Consider the following 17,930-nt stretch of genomic DNA (forward strand, 5'->3'; position numbering starts at 1 on the left):
TCCATATCAGTATAACTGACACACTAAACATCAGCATTCATTCTAAACACAGGTGGGTTTATTTTATTATTTTTAGAGTACCTAGGAAGGCAAGATGATGAAAGGAGCATCAATGATAGCAGAAACTATGAGGCTAACGGTACCAATGGAAGGAATAAATGATAATAGTCATGTGAGTCCAAGACACAGGAGAACCCTATAGACACTGGAGACTGTGGGCTTGGCTGGGTACTTCATACCACACAGCTGGCTGAAGTTCTGTCTGAAATTTAGATGTATGTGCCTTACTCCAAAGCATATCTCTAAAAATAATTTAAGTTTAAAGACTCAATACTTACTAAGCCTAGTGACCACTGTTTCTGTTATACACTAAACAAGAAAATAATAAAAAGTGGTCAGAGAAGAAAAAATAAATCAATAAAAAATAAATAAGTAAATAATAAGTGGTCAGAAAAGACCTCTTGAGAGAGCAGGGACCAAGGAGGGCCTCACAGGTCAGGTAAAATTTGGTTCTAGAGAAAAAAAAAGTAGAAAATTCTTCTGGATGAAGAATGGGTCAGTGTGAGTGTCTGGATTTTGGTGTGTGTGATATATATGAGTCTTATTAAACATGAACTTGTCAATTGTCTAAATTGAACAACAGCGCTACTGACCACAGAAAGAGTATAAATCATCCAGACTAGGAAATATGGGTGTAGAATGTCCTAATCCAGAGCACTGGCTTCAAATTCTGACTTGTCATATACTAGCAGTGGGACATTTGGAGGACGCTACTTGTGGCCAAAACTCAGTTTTCTCATCTATGAAGCACGCGTAAAAATCAAATGGGCCTTGTATGGCTCATTCGGAGATTAAATGAGGCAATAATTTAATCATCTTAACCTTGTCTCCAGCTTGTAGTAAAACCTCAGTGATTGTAGATAGTAGTCAAGAGACAGCAAAAATAGTCTTCCTCACCTTGCCCCATGAATGGACTTCAAAATTTAGTATCCAGTTTCTGTTTCTCTCTCCTTGCCAAGAGAAGGCTTGCACACTCACTATCGTGCATGTTCTATTTCTGTGGCAATGTCACCCTGACCTGCTCCATCTCTTAATTCTTCAGGTATTTCTATGCTATCAATTCTACTTTCCCTCCTTCAAAGGGTTACTGAAACACCAGGGGTTTGGTCTAGGCCCTGCTGCTGGCCACACAGAAAGCCAACGACTGAGATGCTGAGTATTGCCAAGGAAGAAGGCTTTAATTTTTTCTTTTGTTTTTTTTTGAGATGGAGTCTCCCTTTGTTTCCCAGGCTAGAGTGTAGTGGCGTGATCTTGGCTCACTTCAACTTCTGCCTCCTGGGTTCAAAGAATTCTCTGCCTCAGCCTCCTGAGTGCCTGGGATTGCAGGCACCTGCCACCACAGCCGATTATTATTATTTATTATTATTATTTGGTATTTTTAGTAGAGACAGGGTTTCACCATCTTGGCCAGATTGGTCTTGAACTCCTGACCTCATGATCCACCCACCTCGGCCTCCCAACATACTGGGATTACAGGTGTGAGCCACTGTGCCCGGCCTGGAAGAAGGCTTTAATCGAATGTTGCAGCCAAGGAGATAGGAGCTCAGTTTTAAATTCATCTCTCTGATAGACTAAAACTAGGGGTTTATATAACAGGGCAAAAATGTAACAATGAGTCAGAAAATAGGAACTAAGGTGGGAGAAGGAAGGAATCATAATGAATGAAGGGTCTGGCCTCTCATCGCGTGGAGGGGTTGTAGTGATCTGGTGGGTTTCCATTTTTGATACTTTTTTTTGAGAGGCCTGAAGGTCTTTTCCTGAGGAACGAACTCAGATAAAACAAATATAAGTTTCAGGCTTTAAGACCAGAAGGGTCAATTCCTACAGTTTAAAAAAAAAATAACCTGTCTGTGGGACAGTTTGGTTGGTTTCAAAGGCTGTTCTCCAAAATCCTCCTCTTGTTATCTATTCATTCCAACATCTTTCCAAGGATTCTCTCAAGTGTCATCTATTCTTTGAAATCTCCCTTGATACATTAGGAAGAACTAGGTGCTTTACATGATAGCTATAACCTTAAATAGTACCCTGACAAACTACCATCAAGGCAAGCAGTCACTTCCATGAAAATCATACTAGTGTATGGATAAAGGATCTTGATGCTGCAGACCAGTGATTACTCCACTTGTACCCCATAACTAACCAGAGGTATTATTCTAATAAGTGTTTGCCATGTTATTTGAAGGTAGGATTAAAAAATAATTCTCTATATCTCAAGCACCTTTTACAGATACTTATTATTTCCTAGGGGCACACCTACACATCTGTGGTAGCAGAAATGATTTCTTAAGAAATGTGTATCTGGCAGACAGGCACATTTACTGATTTATTCATTCTGTGTTCTATTAATTTCTTTAAGTAATATTTAGTAACTTTTTTATGCAAATATAGTACAGTCTTTGGGATAGCAATATGAATACCATGTGGTAACTCATATCAAACAGCCAAATGACCAGGGGGCAGCGGAAATATGCAGTTACCCAGGCAGTTGCATATAGAGCGCAAGGGCTGTAAAAGAGACACACTCAGTGTCCTTGAGCCCACAGACGATGAGATTTTAAACAACATTCCAAGACAAGATTATGTTTGAGCTGAAATTCAAAGGATGACTATAAATAACAAATTAAATAAGTAGGAAATGTATTCCAGGCAGAGTAAACTGCACATACATCTAAAAAGAGAACATAAACTATTAAAATAACTGCAAATAGGCTAGCATAAATGAAGCCAAAAGTTTAGAAGGCAGTGGAGAGAAATCACTTACGAAATTGACCCAGGGGTACTATCCCTTCCTCTGTTTCTTTCCTACCCTTTCCTTGATGGGCCCACATACAATCATACCTCACTTAATGACAAGGATATGTGATAATAAATACATCATTAGGCAGTTTTGTTGTGTTAACATCACAGAGTGTACTTATACAAACCCAGATAGTATAGCACTTAGGCTATTCAGTTTAGCCTATTGCTCCTAGGATTGCATGTTACTATCCTGAATACGTGGGCAGTTGGAACACAATGCTGAGTTTTTGTGTGTCTAAACATAGAAAAAGTACAGTAAAAATACAGGATCATGAACTTAGGAGATCATCATCATATGTGCATTCGATATTGACTGAAAAGTTGGCCATTATGCAGCACATGACGGTGCTGAGTTTAGAATACAAGAAGTGGAAGATGGATGGTTTTCCTGTAGTTCAAAAAAGTCAGTAGATAGGAGATAATTTCGAAATCACTAGCATATAGATGGCTGTTGTAGAATTAGGAATACACGAAGTTGTCCAGGAGAATATGCAAATTGGGTACAAATATGAGGCTAAAGAGTAAGAAAACATTAACATTTAAAAGGCATGCAGCAGAACAGTCTCCCATAAAGAGGATTGAAAGAGCTACGTAGAGGTAGGAGGAAAATCGGCATTGTGACATGGAAGCCAGGGTCTGTCAGGCGGTGTTGGAAAAAAACAGCCATTACAGTGTCACCTACCAGAATTCTACTCTTTCCATGCAATTTCCATGTGGAGTCACCTTTTTAGGGATATGGAAACCCTCAGGACTGTCATGCCACTGTGGTATGACATTTATTATATTCAAAAAGTTATCTTATACATTTTATTGGGTTTTATAAGATTCCAATAGGGTTCTAAAGCAAAATTTGAGTGATGGACTCTAAATTAAGAGTCCACATCAGATATATTTCCCTATGGGGTCATGCAATACACATGATAGTATTTTAATCCTTTGTATTTTATTTCCATTCTAAATAAAGACAGGTCAATGAGTTCAATAGTTATATGTTGTGCTATGTGAGTTTTCAGTGTTCTAACAGAATCTCCAGTGGGAGGCAAATTAATGACTTAATATTACTTAGAAGACCTTTCTTAAAATATAAGTATTCTTAATAATACACACGCAAACACATGCTCACACGTGCGTGCATGTGCACACATGCAAACTTTAAAGGTTTGATGTAGATGTACCTTTTCACCTCTCTATAGAAAAGTATGTTAATCTTTTTATTCCATGATTTTTCAAATACATTTTTCTAAAATTTACTACTTAAAAAAAACCATAACTTCCTCTTTCCTTATTTCATAAATTACCTAATCATGTGTCTGGTGGAATAAGGACTTGTAACTGCAGCAGCAGCTGGAAATCTAGTTCTCATCTACTTCCTCTCACTTCTGCATAAGATGGATAATAAAACCAGACTGGAAAATATAATTAGATAACATTTGTATTTGAAACACTTTAGTTTTACAAATTATATATATATATATAAAGTTTTCCCCCTAATTTAAATTTTTTGAAGAGAATTTATCTTTCTTAACCTTTGCTGCTAGGTATATGGCACTATCTTAGTTTATTTTTTCTTGCTTTAAGAGACTATCTGAGACTGGGTAATTTATAAAGAAAAGAGATGTATTTACCTAATTGGCTCTGCAGCCTGGAAGTTCACGGGCATGGAGCTGTCATCTGCTGGGATTCTCGTGAGGGCCTTAGGCTGCTTCCACTCATGGCGGAACACTGAAAGCTGAAGCAGAGCCAAGGTGTGCAAACACATTGGGAGGGAGGGAGCCACGCTGGAGAAGCAGAGGAAGCCAGAATCCTTAACAACCTCCTCCTGAGGGACCAAACCCATTTCACACACTCTCACTCCTGAGACAGGGCATTACGTATTTATGAGTGGTCTGCTCTCAGGACCCAGACACCTCACTAGGCTCCACTGCCCAACACTATCATATTGGCAAACGATTTGGTGGGGACAGATTATATCCGAACCATAGCAGTCACCAATAAAATAAAAAATACTTTTATTTTGTTTCATTGTTATTATATTTTTTTTGAGACAGAGTCTTGTTCTGTCGCCAGGCGCCAGGCTGGAGTACAGTGGCGCAGCCACGACTCACTGCAACCTCCACCCCCTGGGTTCAAGCAATTCTCCTGCCTCAGCCTCCCAAGTAGCTGGGACTACAGGTGCATGCCACCACGCCCAGCTAATTTTTGTATTTTTAGTAGAGACGGGGTTTCACCACGTTGGCCAGGATGGTCTGGATCTCTTGACCTCGTTATCCACCCGCCTCAGCCTCCCAAAGGGCTGGGATTACAGGCATGAGCCACCGTGCCCATCTAAAAATACTTTTAAAATAATGAAAATGTTAGATGCTTGCATATTACTATTTTTTTCTATTTGAGAAAAAAAGAATTTAAATGTTGGATTTCAGTTATATTTGGAAAATATACCCTTTTTTTCAGACTGCTAACAAGTGATTTGTTTGTACCCCCCACCCCCCAAAACACACACAGACAAACACTGTTTTTCTTTCTCTCCAGAGATCTATTCAGTACACATTTTGGCAATGGATCCAAAATAATGAATTCTTACCCTTTAAGCCATTAGTATCACTTTGGAAATGAGTAAATCATACATTAATGTTTTACATTGGTATTTATGTTATTTTATGCCTGTATAATAATGTCCATAGTGTATGGATTTACTTCCCAGTTGAATTTAAAAATTAGAGGAAAAAATGCTTTCCTATGCATAAACTCTTTACAGATAATAAAGCAATTGTCTATGCATTATTTCACTTGGTCTTGAAAATCTAGGATAGGTTTGCTTTTGCACCAGTTTTCTAAGTAAGGAAACTGAGATTTGGTAAAAAATGAGCTGCCTGATGCATGTCAGGATGTGGCACAGATGTAGCACCTCAGGAAGCAACTTTTGGATTCAAGATTAATGGTAGAGTGCTGGAGCTCTAACAGGTTGGAGTTTTATAATCAGAAAACAGTAAGATGTGAAGGCTGAGTCTGCTTTTCATCACTGGCCAAGTTACATGTTTTCCCTGTTAGAAATGTTGGTTCATTCAGTCTTGATTTTTTTATTTGTAAAGCAATAATAATACCTTTACTCCAGTAGGTAAGAATTTTATGAGATAAAATGATGAAGTCAATGAAAAATGCCTGGTACAATGCCTGGTACATACAAATGTAAGAAATATATAGTTGGTTCCATCCCTTATTTTTATTTCACAATAGTTAGTGGAAGGGATTAAAGGGCTGACCAAGAAAAAAGGGATAACCACCAGGTGGTGGAAGAACACAATTAAGTTAATTTAGGTGACGCTTTGACAGGTTTCTCTGTAGGGGAGTCCCTCACAGCATGAGAACCATGCAGGGGCCGCCACCTAGAAGAAGAAGGGACCAAGAGAATTCTCAGAAAAAATGAGGATTGAAGAGGGGGCTCACATGTCTAGGTGGTATCACTTAATTTCCCAGGAGGAATCTCTATGGCAGAGGGCTCTGACAGGCAGCATGTGGTCTATTCAAACCTGGGGTTTATCTAATCTATGGCTAATAGAGGTTGGTACGTTTTGTGTAGTATGCAAAACAAGTGGGCTGTAAATGGCTGAAAATCTGTTTATTCGGGTTGTATTTTAAACAACTGAATGTTTAAAAAGTTAGGTTTGGTGCCAGCAGGATTATGAGTTAACAGATATTGGCTTCCTGGGAAGAAGTAAGCAACATAGGACCAATAAACAGATACCATCTTTGCCTCATATATATGTATATGAAGTTTACATTTTGATTTGTATGTATATATACGTATGGTTATCTATATGTGCATATATTATTTCCATCTGCAATTGATTTATATGCTTTATAATGGAAAAAATACAATAATATGGCTCAATAAAATAAGCAATACAAAGTAAGGATGACAGTGAACATGTATTAGGGGTTCATATACAAAAACTAAAAATCTCACATGTTGACCTTTATTTCTATTAGTAAAAATAAATTGATTAAAACTGAGGCTAGGAGTGGCGACTCAGGCGTGTAATCCCAGCATTTGGGCGGTCAAAGTGGGTGGATCTCTTGAGGCCAGGAGTTCAAGACCAACCTGACCAACATGGTGAAACCCAGTCTCTACTAAAAATACAAAAATTAGCCAGGTGTGATGGTACATGCTTATAATCCAAGCTACTTGGGAGGTTGAGGCAGGAGAATCTTTTGAACCCTGGAGGCAGAGTTTGCAGTGAGCTGAGATCATACTACTGCCCTCCAGCCTGGGCAACAGAGAGAGACTCCACCTTAAAAAAAAAAAAAGAAAGAAGGAAAGAAGGGAGAGAGGGAGAAAGAAAGGAAGGAAAGAAGGAAGGAAGGAAGGAAGGAAGGAAGGAAGGAAGGAAGGAAGGAAGGAAGGAAGGAGGGAAAAGAAGGAAGAAATAAAGAACTGAATATTGCTACTTAAATAGTTTTTGTAGTGGAAATATTTGGTTAATTCAATGTTTGACTCACAGTTGAAGAAAATACTGAAAGTAAAGCCTCATTCCCAAAAGAGCTAGTGGCCCGTGTATCCAGACCAGTGAACCTGAGTGATACCAATCCACGTCCTTAGTAATGCCATACCATCTTTCCCTGGTAATGCTTCTCTTGGAAAATGGTAGTGTGAAGATACAATACATTATAAGTCACACATCTGAAGTCCCTCGTGTAGTGTCTAGTACATATAAAAAGCTAATAAGTAATAACTTTTAGCATTAATGTTGTTAATAAGACAGCATAAAACACTTTTAAACAACCATAAACAAAAAAGTCACCTGAGAAATTATAGAAGTTGAAAAAGAAAGTCAAGAGCCAAGGAGAAATTTTTTCAAGTTAGAGAAATTTGTGCAGATGGTATTGAACTTTCTTTGGTCTTTAGATATTTTTAAAGAACATTAAAGTTTCATCATTTATTTAAAAGTTCAGAGTCCACAAGAGGTGAGTGTCTCTCTCACTAGCCTCAAGACTATCATTATTTGAATAATAGTTCAGTAAAATATGTTTAAGCGATTCCTTTTTTTGAAAAGTTGGTTTAAAAAATCTCCCAATTTAATAACACCTAATTTTGATATTATTAATTATCAGTTTCTCAGTTTCCAAAATGTCAATCATCCTTTTATTTAAATACCATTTTTCTGAAATTCCTGAACATTGTTCATTTTTTTTTCCTAACTCCTTATGCTACTTTTTGGCATCTAACTTCTTTCTTAGAGTACCTCTGAGACTAACGTCAAAAAGCATGACTTTCCAATAATTCCTAGACATTCTTATTTGCTTTCAAATGTGGCTGCTTATATCCCATCTTGTCAAATAAAAATAATATCAGGCTGGGCATAATATTTATTCTCTCAAAAATAAACTGATTCCTTCATTGGCACAATAAGTCAATGTGCTTCCAGTTTCATAGTTGACCCACTTAAGATTCCACCAGATTGTTTTCAGAGTGGAAAGAGAAAACCAGGCTTATGGTGCAGTGCAATATAATAAAATCTCATTTCTGAAAAGCCTGCAAAGTGCTAGACAAGGTCAGTGGGTACCAGAATAATTTTGAGCTATGGTATAGAAGATAAAATATCCTTTCTAAATTCTTACCTTTGGACAATCAGTCTTTCTGAGGACCTAGAAGAGGGTCAGAATAGTAAAATGGAATACTAATGATAGCTGACCAAAAATGTCACACATTTAATTCAAGAACCTTGGAGAAGCAGTGGTAAGGGACATTTTTAACAGTTACCAAAGTACAATTTGCTTCCTATTATTGCATAATGTTATTTCCCTATTAACAGTGTGGTTGTCTTATTATTTCTGAAACATAGATCACTTGACTTTTCCTTTACGCTAATTGGCAAAGTTTCCATTGAGCCCATGTAAACAGTGTTTCTGGGTTGATTCTGAGTCTTCTCATGTTAATTTTCAAATTACTTGAGATTGCATTTATGCTAATAATATTCTAATAATATTCTAAATCTAATAACCATATGTTTATGGAGTAGCAAGGATGCATATACTGCGAGTTAATAACATAATACAATACTCCGGAAAATTGCTGACAAAATATAAAGTATCAGCTCACTATAATTTTCCAAACTTCTCTTGACTGCACTAAGGATCCATATGCTGACATGGGCAAAGCTAACTTCAAACTGCATCTTAATGGTCATATCATGTTTCATTTGCCTCTTCACGTCTCAGTCTTTTCCTTATAAAACCTGTGATAATGACATCTACATTAACCCTCATTGAAATTTCGGTGAGACAGTGAGATGCTGGGTTTAAAATTGTTTTCTGTGTATGCATTGCATACATGCAAATTTGTTAGACATAACTTCGATCCTCCTTTCTGAAAAGTTGACAGAATTGCTCAGTAAAATCATTGAGGCACAAGAATCATAAACCTTTTTCTCTATGGCCCTCTTAGTCATGGTGTGAACCAAGGCCAGTGAAGAGTTACTTCTCATAAAGCGCCGGAGTTAGACACACTAGTAAGTTGTAAGGGTGCTAATTGAGAAGAACAAGGTGTGGTTCTTCTACTTCAGGGGATACCAAACTTATGAGGATACCAGAAGGTAAGTCATGGCAACATCAGCCAATTGCTGTATAAGAATGCCAACCTGAGCAAAGGCAGCAGGAGTAGGGGAGCTCATAGACTTGCCTGCAAAATAAAAGGAGCAAACATGGATGACCTGAAAGCTGAAGTTTATTATGAAGATGACAGTCTGAGCTCTACAAAAACACTCTTGTTCTCAAGTGGCTCGTGAGCACTATGACTAGGTAGTCCAGGGCACAGGCTGAAAAAGGCAGAATAGCGTTGGGTTATGGTGGGTTCAGGATTTACTCTGTATGTGACCGGATGCTGCATAAGAATATTCAGAGGATAGAAATTATATAAAGGCCCATAAAGTCTCTATTATGGAAGCCAAAGTACATTGTTGATTATAGATGGAGCCAAGACAGGAAGGCATGATGGTAAATTAGAAACATATAACCTCTAATTAGGTAAAACACAAATTAGGGCATGGCAGCGATATGAAAATAATGGATTAGACCCATATTTAAGAATATGTATTACTCCAAAATGAATAATGGAATAGTTTGAACACGGAACAAGAAAACTAATTTATTTCATTAATTATAATTTACAAAATGAAATCAGTAATTCAGCACACTGTGAAAATTATCAGGGAATTGTAGCAGGTATACACGTAGTTCCCATACTATCACTACTGTGTAAAAACTCTAAATGATCTCTTCGTGGAATTCCTACCATGTATATGTATGTATGTGCACCTGAGTGAATGTGCACACGTGTTTTGTAGTGAAAATGACTGCTGCATAGCAGCCAATGAAGGAAATCTCCAGAGACCTTGTATTCATTGCACAATAAAAAGTACAGATAAAATGTGGTGTTGACATAAATATTTTATAATTGGGAAACTCTTTCATGGTAGCATCTGGGCAGTTTAACTGAGTATTTTATAGCTATGATATATCGAGTTTCCTCTGAGGGCACTGGACAGAGATTTACAAACTGCAACAGAACTCTAGGACTCTGAAGCATAACATAGCTTACCTGGAGAAGGATAAATGAGAAGGCATATTAGTTGCTGCTGGTTTCATCTAACAGACCAATTAGCTATTGCTGATAACGTAGATTTTTTGTCATGATTTGGTTTCTGTTTGTTTCCATTTTGCAACATCCCATGTTACTCTTCTGCAGTTTGCAATCCTCACTTTTTATCCTCTCAGGGCTCAGTTATTGTAGAAGAAAGGTATTCCAATCCTGTCTATAAAATGAATCTTTCTTTGAAATAACTGCATTCTTTCTGAAGTACAGAAGGCACATAACAATATAGTCCTGATTTTCAACCTTACTAAAGGTATAGCTGGCAAGTTCTGTTCTGGTTCTTATCAATATGCTGAACAGCCAAATGTTTCGCTCCGTGCTACCCAGTCAACCCTCAATGTGATTATCTGAGGTTTTATGGCAGTTTCAGCTTGGAATGAAACTTCCTTTACACCTGTAGAAGAATCAAACAGAAAAGTAGCTTGAGATTTTGTTCTTGACATCTCCTCTAACAGTTCTTTAGGACAATCAGAACAGGTGTCAGATTCTCAAACAAGAGGCAAGCTGAAGAAACGTGGTGGAGATTGTGTGGGTGATTCTTCAACTTCCGTTTGTCCTCTATATCATATATTTTTAGCTCTCCAACTCAAATCCTCTTGCATCATCTTCTATGTCAGTCATGACCAGAGTTAATCATTCTGAGAAAGTTTTCACCCACTCCACTCTGACATCATGTTGTCTTGAGTATGGACCATGTGGTTTCTGTCCTTTGGCACCTTTGGAGCCTCTACTAGCATCAATTGTCCCATTTGCCAACGCTGCACTTACTTACATAATAATATTATCAGCTACATAATATCAAGATTAGGCTAAGAGACCCATTAAGGGTCTCTTAAGGGCTTGTACAGGCATCAGTTAACTCAGCAGGTGCGTGTTGCTCAAATCGTGCACATTTGAATAAAAAGACCTGTCTTCAGGCTGACTTCCAGGAGGTAACCCCTGAGCTCTCAAAATTTTCTGTCTAATAATAGTCTATCTGTATGCCTATGGCTTTGGGCCACACTATACCAGTGTGACCAGATATGTTTATCCTAATAATGTGATTTATGGCTGATGCCTGTTTTTGTTCTTAGATGCTGTGATATGAGTAGCTGATGTCAGTTACAGGGTTGCTAACTGTTTACACAATTAATCCTGAATGAAAATCCTGGACACCAAGACTCAGTTGAGCTTCTCTCATTGGTAACACTTTCGACTTGTTGTCAGACGTCATTTCTTGGAAAATTAATCATGTCTTTTACAATCTCATTGGGCAATAGACATTGGGTTCTCTTGGATTTCTCCTTTCCCCTTTGCTGATTTGAATCTGTAACCTTCAAATGTCATCAACTCAGATTGTGACATAACTTTCTGATTCCTGTGAGTCATTCTAGTGAATCATAAAGTCTGAGGGTGGTTGTAGGGACCTCAAAACCAGAGATATAACCTAAGGACAACTACTAGCTAGCAATACCTGCTCACAGGTGCCACTGGTTCTACCACATATTATCTCACCTGAAGCATTCAGTCTCATAGAACAATGGTAAAATATTAAAGACTTAGTTAATGTTTCAGTCTGGGAGCAACACACCAAGGATTGATGGCAGGCATTGTATTTCAAGAAGTGGAATATGTGCTGATGTAAGAGAAACATCCTTTAAAACTACAATACTTGAAATATAGAAATTTAAGGATGGAAAGTGGAGTTGCCATTGTAAATGCTTATGCTTTACATGTGTAATCATACATTTCATATTTAGGGTCTCCTGGACAATATATTCCTTTTTCTAACTGATATAATATTTCCACCAAATTCACAGAGAGAAATCTCAGTGACATTTCCATTGAGTTTCAGCTATGACTACTGTACTACGTAATCATTCTAGCTTCTCAAAATGTCAGATTATCAGGCTAAGATAGGAAAAAAATATGATTGTAGGAGTAGTTGATCAACATGACCATCAGGGACTTGTTAAATAATGAGGGTTCTCTAGTGATGACCAAAATAGACAATTACAGTAACCAGTGCCTTACAAGAGCAAGACACCAGGTCTTTGGTCTTTTTCTCAGGAAAGATCTGGGTCATCCCACCAGGAAAGCAAACTAGACCAACTGAAATGTTGATTCATAGGTGGGTGTTGAACAACAAGAACATGTGGACTCAGGGAGAGGAGCATCACATACAGAGGACAGTTGTGGAGGGTAGAAGAGAGACAATGGGGGGTGAGGAGGGAGGGGCGGGTGGGAAGGGATACCATGGGAAGAAATGCCAGATATAGTATGCACCTAAAGTAAAATAAATAAATTTTAAAAATAAATAAATAAATAAAAAGATAAAGGCAACTAGAATGAGTGGTGGAGGAGGTGATAATGGTAATTATCAGTTACAACAAAGGAGATTGTAGCTTATATATTTTAATGGTAGTTATTGTTCTAAAGAGACTGCAGTTATCCAGTATCAGAAGTTTAATCGATAGAGTAATGTACTTAAGATTATGTGAGGATCTCAACAATGCAGGAGGTAGACTAGGACGGACAACTCTGCTGCTTCCGTTTCATCCTCTCGGTCTTGGCAGTCTTGGCTGGAATAGAACTTCCAGGAAGCCCTAAACTGGCTTCCTGCTAAGCGTCATGCCTCAAACATGCACAATACATCTTTACTTTCTTACTCCATGCTACTCAGGACATACTGTTCCCACGGGGAAAATGAGATCACTGGACAAAATAAGGGCCGATTCCTCTAAAACAGAATTCACTGACAAGAGGATATAACTGGAGTTTAGATTTTCCAGTGAACATTATGAAGTAAATAAGAAACAAAGCAGTGACAGGTGTAGGCAAGGGAATGATAGACTAGAACTCAGAGCAAAACTTATTAATCATAATTTAACTAAGGCATGAGAGGGATGAGGAGCAGTGAGAAGGTAGGCTACCTACCAATTAGTGTTTCCCCTCTTCCTCTTCATCCGCTTCATTTTTTTCTCCTTCTCTTTCTCCTTCCTTTTCTCTTTCTTTCCTTCCCAATTTCTCCTCCTCCTCCTTTGTCCCCTCCTTTTCCTCTTCTTTCTCCTCCTTCTCTCTATAACTCTTTTCTTACCCTCCCTTTTTTCCCCCTTTGGAAACAAAACACATAAGAACCATGTTTGCTGCAGATTCTCCATTTTTAGACAATAATTATTTATTAAAATACTCCAAATACTCATTTGACATCATTAAGAAATGATTAAGTTTCCTGCGTGAGGCTGTCAGTTTAGAAAGTTTTGCCTAGGGATTTGATGTGGCATTGGATGCCATCTTAAATGCTTCCTTCTGACACTAATTATTTTATAAATCATACTGCTAAAGTAATTTGTAATTCATATTTCCTATGCACACAACTAAATTCGTCTGCTTGAGCTGCCATAAAAAGTACTACAGACTGGGGGATTTAAGCAACAGAAATGTATTTTCCCACGGTTCTACAGGCTTAAAGCCCAAGATCAAAGTGCTGTCAGGGTTTGTTCTTGTGAGGGCTCTCGTCATGGCTTGCAGATTGCCACCTTCTTTATGTGCCCTCAGTTGGCCTTTTCATTGCGTGCAAGAGAGAGAGAGAAAGAGAAAGAGAACTCTCCGAAGTTTCTTCCTTTTCTTGTATTGACACCAATCCTATCACGTTAGGGTCCCACCCTCATGACCTCTTCCCTGTCTCCAAATACCATGTAAAAAGTTATCTTATGTCTCCTATCTGTCCCACATGAGATGAAGGAGTTCCAAGAGAGTGGGAAATTCATCTATGTTATTGGCCATTCCATCCACAGCACTTGGCATTGTGTAGTACATGGAAGTTGACAAATATATATTTATTACATGAGTAGATGAGTGAATGTATGAACAAACACATTAATAAGACTACAGACTTTACTTGTGAACTCTAGGAAGTTTCCATAAGGAAATATGAAATATCTCAACATAAATGTGAACTTTTGAGTCATGATTTCCTGTCCTGTATCATTAGGCAAGTCTTAAATAAAAATTGAAGGACTTATTACAACTACAGAAAATAAGGCAGCAATTCATCATGTTTTTTTGCTTTCAAAAATTAATGTATAAAACATTCTGATACACCATAGAGTTTATATTGTCACTAGGCAAAAATTCAGAATGGCAGAGGGCCATAACATTACTTAATACTGAAGAAAATAGAGGAATGGTTCTCAGATTTTTTTCTACAAAGCTCTGTTACTTAAGTAAGGAACACAGAAATATTTCTCCAGGATTGACTAATACTTCTCAATAATATTTATGCAAATAATGCATATTTCAAAAAATATTGATTGTTAATATGGTTAGGGGTTGTATCCCCACCCAAATCTCATCTTAAATTATAATACATAATCTCCACATGTCAAGGGAGAGACTATGTGGAGGTAATTGGATCATGAGGGCAGTTTCCCTCACGCTATTCTCGTAATAGTGAGTGAGTTCTGAGGAGATCTGATGGTTTTGTAAGTGATTGGTAGCCTCTCCTGCATTCATTCTCCTTCCTCCTGCTTTCTGAAGAAGATGGCTTGCTTCCTCTTCACCTTCCGCCATAATTGTAAGTTTCCTGAGGCCTTCCTGGCCATGCTGAACTGTGAGTCAATTAAATCTCTTTCCTTTATAAATTACCCAGTCTTAGTCAGTTCTTTACAGCAGTGTGAAAATGAACAATACAATTGTTATTGTTCTTAATGGTTTATATTGGTTACTTTATTAAAGTCAATGCTTCCATTTTCTCAATTTTTATCAAAAAACCAGACTTACAGAATTATTAAATAGTACACCCAAACTCACACGTATACTAAGGGATAACACTGAGACTACAACCAAAGAATTCCAGCACCAAAACCAGGCCTATCAAATATAATACTCATCCTTATAGCAAACCCAAAATTATCATTTATTATGTCTTTATTTTGAGATAAGACATAAAAGGTATTTGTGTGTATATATACATAAACAATGCTTGTTAGTGGCTTAACTTGATAGAGAACTGATATATTTTTAATTGCTTGTATAAAATATGTTTTAATATTACTGACATTGTTTCCAAGGCCAATATATTATTATTATTTTTTAAATATCCAATTCACTTACAAGCCACAGGGTAAATAAAAAAGCAAACAAATACATAGCAGTGTGTAAAATCTAAGGTTTAAATGTACCATGATACATGACCCAAAGCCATAACTTGGAAGGCATTTTCAAATTAGATTCAGTTTCTTTCCTTAAGTACCTTTTCTTGTTCTACCAGATGTAATATCAGTATTATTTTAGTACTTTGTAATTGTTTATAAACATTTATCTTATGATGGAAAATTTATATAGAGATCAGCTCTGACGCATTGTTAATCTACCAGTCTAAAATTGCTTTGTAAAACTTGGTGATTTGTTCATTAGTTAAATAACACTTTTAGAGCTTTGCAAAGATTTATTGACTTTTGCTGCTAGAGATATTCATGCAAATAACCTTCAGAAATACCTATTTGTAAACATTTTAATCAAAAGATCTATTCCATCACTCAGTGATGGTCTGTGGGAGGAATATTAAGTTGCTACACATTAAATCATCCTTAGCTAAGCACTCCATTTAGCTTTTATCTTCAGAACCAATTTCTTTCCACTATATTTGTAGGGAGAATTCTATGGAAGGAAATACTAAGCAGTCAAGGCATGAACTAACTTGACGTTACACAATTGCTTTAATAATTCCATATGTATGAAGTCATAATTTGCAGAAAAAAGACAACACTTAAGTAATCACAATTTACTAGTTTTAGAAAACTAACTTTTACTCATTTCATAACTCTGGAAATATTTTCCAAAGATGTTGAATAAACGTTTTTTTATCATGAATAATATGAAGGCCACTAAAAGACATTATTTGTCTTTCAGTTGGTCATATAATTCATTAGTGAGTGAAAAACAGAAACCTCTCAAGTATCTTTGAAGGTAACAATGACATAAATTAAGCATGCAGATGTAAGTTTAAATTAGCACTGTAAATGTAATCATTATATTGAAGCAAAAGCCAAAATACAAATCTCGAAGGTAAGACAAAACATGTTTTTGTTTTGTTTTTATTGGAGTGAAACATTTTACAATAGGAAGATGAATGAGTAAACTTAAATAGAAATAAGCAAGTTGGGGAAGAGTAGGACTACTGAAACTTCACTAACATTTTTGCAGTACTTAGAAAAGATTTGAAATCTACAGACTTTGTTCTTGATTTTGTTAGGTAGAAACTAGTCAAAATATGTACTCAAAAAAATACATTTTGAAATAAAATTAGAGGCACCTAGCTACTAATAGATTTTTTTAAAGTAAATTTGTGGAGAAAACAAGATAAATGATAAACCCAATGAATATGCAATTATTGTCTTCAGAAGTCGGGAGGTAAACGAAGTATCTATTTGAGGACAGCCTATTAAATATTTTCTGGGAAAATATTAACATTTGTCACCAAAATATACTGAATAGTTTCAATGTGCTCTGAAAATTGCTATTTGCTTTGCAATTTTAAGTATAGTTTTTAAACATAAAATTTTCAAACATCTTCCGCTTGGTTGGGCCTAAGCATTCGGCCAACTACCTGGTGTGGGAGGGGGATACATGTCTAGAAAAGAGTATTACAGCAACACTCCTAGAGGATAGGAGTATCTAGACAGAATGTTTGGTACTGTGGAAGTGGCCCTGGTGACTAAGAGAGTATGTACAGAAAGATTAAGTTTATAAGTAAATATATTGAATATAATAAAAGCCAGGTTACAGAATGCAGTTAAGACATGGAAAATGAACAAGGCTAGAATGAATGCTGTGGTGCTTGACTATAATCCAAGTCTAGATGTACTCTCATGATTAATATTTATGTAAAAGATAAATATGTACATAGATACAGAACTGTATAAGGGTGTGTGTGTGTGTGTGTGTGTGCATATACATGCATTTATTTTTTAGCTCTTTCTGCTGAGGGGCACTAAAAATAATAACACCCCAGTAACAAAGGGTCAGGGATCCTTGATTTCAGGACTGGGCAGAGAAAACACAAGATAAGCATGAACATTTTGTGCCAGAATGTACGGAAGTGCTACAAGAGTGACAGGGCCTATCAAAGGAACATAAGACATAGCTTGATGGATTTCCCCCTAGCCAAGCCTGGGAAATATTGAATTTCAAAATAAATAATGATACTAACAAATTGTGACATTAACGATTCTACTTAACATTGAGTTAAACAGAAATCTAAGAGTCCACATTGATATAAATCAATGGATAAGGGAAATTGGTAAGCTCTACCTTATGGTAGAATATCAACAAATAAATATAAGTGGAATAGTAGAATTTAAAACAACCATGTGGCTTCCATGACCATAACATTAGATTCTGGTGAGGAATTAGCAACAAGTGCTGAAATCAACGAGTAAGT

The 17,930-nt window shown here is 36.8% G+C and overlaps 1 long non-coding RNA gene across 1 annotated transcript; it reads left to right on the top strand.

Moving 5' to 3' along the window:
* The first annotated feature begins 1,803 nt into the window (after window positions 1–1,803).
* On the top strand, window positions 1,804–16,289 carry LOC116527462. The gene is made up of 3 exons (XR_004258553.1): window positions 1,804–1,886; window positions 14,596–14,605; window positions 16,279–16,289. It is a non-coding gene; the product is annotated as an uncharacterized LOC116527462 (long non-coding RNA).
* The last annotated feature ends 1,641 nt before the right edge of the window (window positions 16,290–17,930 follow it).

Source organism: Sapajus apella, unplaced genomic scaffold, assembly GCF_009761245.1.
Source record: "Sapajus apella isolate SASKATOON/1434 unplaced genomic scaffold, GSC_monkey_1.0 scaffold54, whole genome shotgun sequence".
NCBI lineage: Eukaryota > Metazoa > Chordata > Mammalia > Primates > Cebidae > Sapajus > Sapajus apella.